Source organism: Urocitellus parryii, chromosome 1 (assembly GCF_045843805.1).
Source record: "Urocitellus parryii isolate mUroPar1 chromosome 1, mUroPar1.hap1, whole genome shotgun sequence".
Taxonomy (NCBI): domain Eukaryota; kingdom Metazoa; phylum Chordata; class Mammalia; order Rodentia; family Sciuridae; genus Urocitellus; species Urocitellus parryii.
In genome coordinates, this window is record NC_135531.1 from 103,918,182 (window position 1) to 103,921,812 (window position 3,631).

At 54.6% G+C, this 3,631-nt stretch overlaps 1 pseudogene; it reads right to left on the minus strand.

The window, feature by feature from the left end:
• LOC113201103 (small ribosomal subunit protein uS19 pseudogene) lies at positions 1-3,365 on the minus strand (annotated as a pseudogene).
• Between the last annotated feature and the right edge of the window lie 266 nt (positions 3,366-3,631).

A 3,631-nucleotide genomic window follows, 5' to 3' on the forward strand; every position in this document is an offset into this window, starting at 1 on the left:
CTACAAGGGCTGGTTCCTCCTGTAGTACTCTAGAGTGCCAGCAGGTGGCACATCCAGCCTCTGGAGGGGGAAGGAGGAGAGGGAAGGGGTTGGGAGGAGGGCAGGCCTGAAGGTAAAGAGGCTTCCCAGGGGGGCTGGGGATGTGGCTCAATCGGTAGCGCGCTCGCCTGGCATGCGTGCAGCCCGGGTTCGATCCTCCAGCACCACATACAAACAAAGATGTTGTGTCCGCCAATAACTAATAAATAAATATTTTTTAAAAAAAGAGGCTTCCCAGGAGCCCCACCGCCCACTCCGGGGCTCACATCTGCCCCCTGGAGGTAGGAAGGGCAGAATTGCTATTCTGGCTTCTGAGGTAGAAGCCGACTTTGAGAGGAAGGTGACAAGCGAGGTTGTGCTTGGCTGGACCTGGCCCCCAGTTCAAAGCCCTTGAACTGAGGTTAGAGAGTTTCCAGAGGCTGGATGGAGGTGGGTGCACTGTGGGCCTGAGGCTGGTCCTGGGTTCTTCTATTAAGCCTAGATTCCAGGGCTGTAAACCCAATTAAAAACCAAGTTGTCACTCATATTGGGGGAAGGGTTGTTGGGAATCGAACCCACAGACGTGTGCTTCCTAGCGCTTTATCGCTAAGATCTTTATGAGGCCGTCATCTGTGCACCCCACCCCAGGAGGCCCTGGCTGGGTGTGTGAGAGCAGCCTGGAGGGAGAGCTTCCAGGGGGATGAGGGGCCCACCCAGGGAGCCAGGGGAAGGAGGGGTCCCATAAAGAGCCACTCCCAGAGATAAGGGGCTGTCAGAGAGGAAGAGGCTGCCTACAGGGCCAGGACACGTGGGGGCTTCTGCACTCAGGCACAGCACCAGGGCTGCCCTGCCGCCGGAGGCTACCAGTCCCCAGTGGGAACATGGGGAGCCTAGGCCCAAGGGCTCAAGGTCATATGGTAGGTCAAAGGCCAAGGTGGGGGAGGACCTGCAATTTCAGAATGTGACTTTTAAACAAGGTTAGAGTGTCCTTGGGAGGAGGAACCGGGGATGTCAACTGAGAATTGTTGACGACACTGGTTGGGGGGTCCCCCTAGGGGTAAAGGCAGGGGAAAGCAGAGGCTCTTTTGCATGAAGAAGCCAGAGGAGGAAGAGGAACCAGCTATTTGCTTAGGCAAACTCCAGCTAACAAGTTGGGGGTGGGGAGGCCTACACAGGCCTACCATCCTCACTATCCTATAGGCCAGCTCACCTAAGCAGGAAAGAAAAGCTTCCAGATAGGGCATTGACTTGCTGTGTGGCCTCGGGTGGGTGAGTTCACCCCTCTGAGCTGCAGCTTCTTTTTCTGCAGAATGGTGATAACAATCCTACCTCCCTGGGCTGGGGGAATTATGAATCAAGGTGATGCATGCCGAGGGCTTGGCACGATGCCTGGCACTTAGAAAATGCTCAATAAATAGCGGTGAGATTGCTGTGGTTATTATGCTAGCGCCGATATGCCACCTCAGAGAGGTGAAAAGGCATGGAGCTAGGGGTCAGAAAGTCAAAGAGGGAGAAATCCGCAGGAATGGCCGCAGCCCCTCTCAGCATGTGTCTGCAGAGCCTAGGGCGGGCACAGTGCTGGTGACTCCCCAAGTTCCAGGGATCCCTGGCTCTACCCTCTCCCTGATCAGGAACACAGTCCTTTGTTTGCTTAGAAAGTCCCCTGCCTCTTGGGCCCATCTCTCAGCCATCACCTGAGTCCTGGCTATACTTCCGTCACTCTGAACCCTGCCCCAGTTTCCCACTGTTCTTGGGCTCAGACTCAACTCCCACACCCACCACTCAAGACTGGTCTTTCAGTACTAGGGGAACCTGGTCCCCTCAGCCCTCAGGGCTTCCGTGTAGACTGCCCCTCTGCCACAACGTCCTTCCCCACTCACCAGGGGCCTGACTCACACAGCACTGCTTCCTTCAAGACTTCTCTGATTCCCTCTTTCTGGCTCTCGCCAAGATGTTATTTTGTTTTTACTATGATCATTAGGTTCCTACTTGCTCCCCCCACACACACCCCCCTGAGGGGGCACTCATTCAGTGCTGAACACAGTGTCAGCAGAGGGATGTGGCAATACGTATGCGTCGAATGAATACATGAGTTCCTATACCTCTTCCCAACCACGCCTACCATTTAGGTCTGATTTAGCCTAGTCTTGGAATTGGAGGGCACCAACCCTCCCTTCCCCAGAACAGGTATCCCTAACTGGAGACTCCCAGCAGTCACTTGTGTCCCTTCCATATGGAGAGTTCACTCTCTGCCATACCCATCTCATGATGGACAGCCCCTCATAGAACCTAATGGGTAGGTAGGGATCTGAGTCGGCAGCGCTCTCTCTCTCAAGTCCCAGCTGTGCCCTGCCTGTGCCCAGCCGCAGCCCTCCTGCCAGGCCTTCTCTTCCTCCAGTCCCAGCAGTCCTCATTATTCCAGCTCAGAGTGAGTTCAGTCCTCTCCGGCTTCTCTCGTCTTGATTCTCACTGACCTCTTGAAAGGTTGGGCCCCCGAGTGCAGCCCAGAGCTCCAGATGACTTCTGAGAACCATTTCACCAGCGTGTCCCCACTTCCTGACCTGGAAACCTGGGGCCTTCCCCGCTGAGGCAGCCAATGCTGTGTCCTGTGCTCATCTGTGTCCAGCAACAACCCAGACAGGCCCTTCCCTTCTAAAAGCAGCCTTCACTGTGCTGTGGAAACCTGGGCTCTACCACTTTCCTTTTGGGACCTCAGTGCTTCCACCCATACCATGGGAAGACCTTCTCTGAGCAGTAAGGGGAGCCCTGACTCACTGTTATGTCTAAGAGTGAGCTTCTGACCAGGGTCTACTTCGTGGCCCTGGTTGAAATGTTCTGCTGTTGCCGTCTTGAGATTCTAGATAAGTTTTGAACAGAAAACTTTCTTTCTCTCTTTGGTTGTGTGAGCCTTTATGAACCAGCAGGCTACGTTAAGGGGGATGAAGCTGAAGGAGTGGGTAGCCTGCTGCCAGGGTGGCTGTGCTTCACGGGCTTGTCGGTGGTGGAGAAATTCACCCAGGTAGTAGCTGATTCTTGGCTGGATCTGCACTTGGTTGAAGGTCTTGTGTTGCAGATGCCAATGCCCCTGCTCACCACCCCAGCAGGATGATCTTGTCCCACAGGTGCATCTTCACTACCTACGGCTTCTCTATGGGTGGACCCTCCTTCTTTGGTCTTGAGCAGGTGCTGCAGCTGCTTTCTACGCTGCCCTTGGTTTAGGGACCCTGGCTGCTACATGCTATACAGCTGGATGTGCATCCAGTAGGACATGTCCAGCAGCAGGTCAAGGTCCATGCCACTCTAGGTGAGCTTGCAGAAGGTCACTTCTTCTGCTCTACTTCATCCATCTGGCTGGCTCCTGCACCTTGTGTTTTCATTATGCACTGGACCCTGCAAGTTGTATCCTGACCTTGACCCATCATCATCTGGCTGAGCAGCCCTGGCTAATGTGGTGACCTAAGAGAGAGAAAGGTTCAACAGATAAGAGGCTGATTCTGCTCTCCTTCTGGGGGCCACACATCTCTGCACACCTAGGTTTTCCCCCAGGAAATGTCAGAGGATCAAACTCTACAGGGCTCTTCTGCACAGCTCCTTGACCCTGAGCCCTATAGGG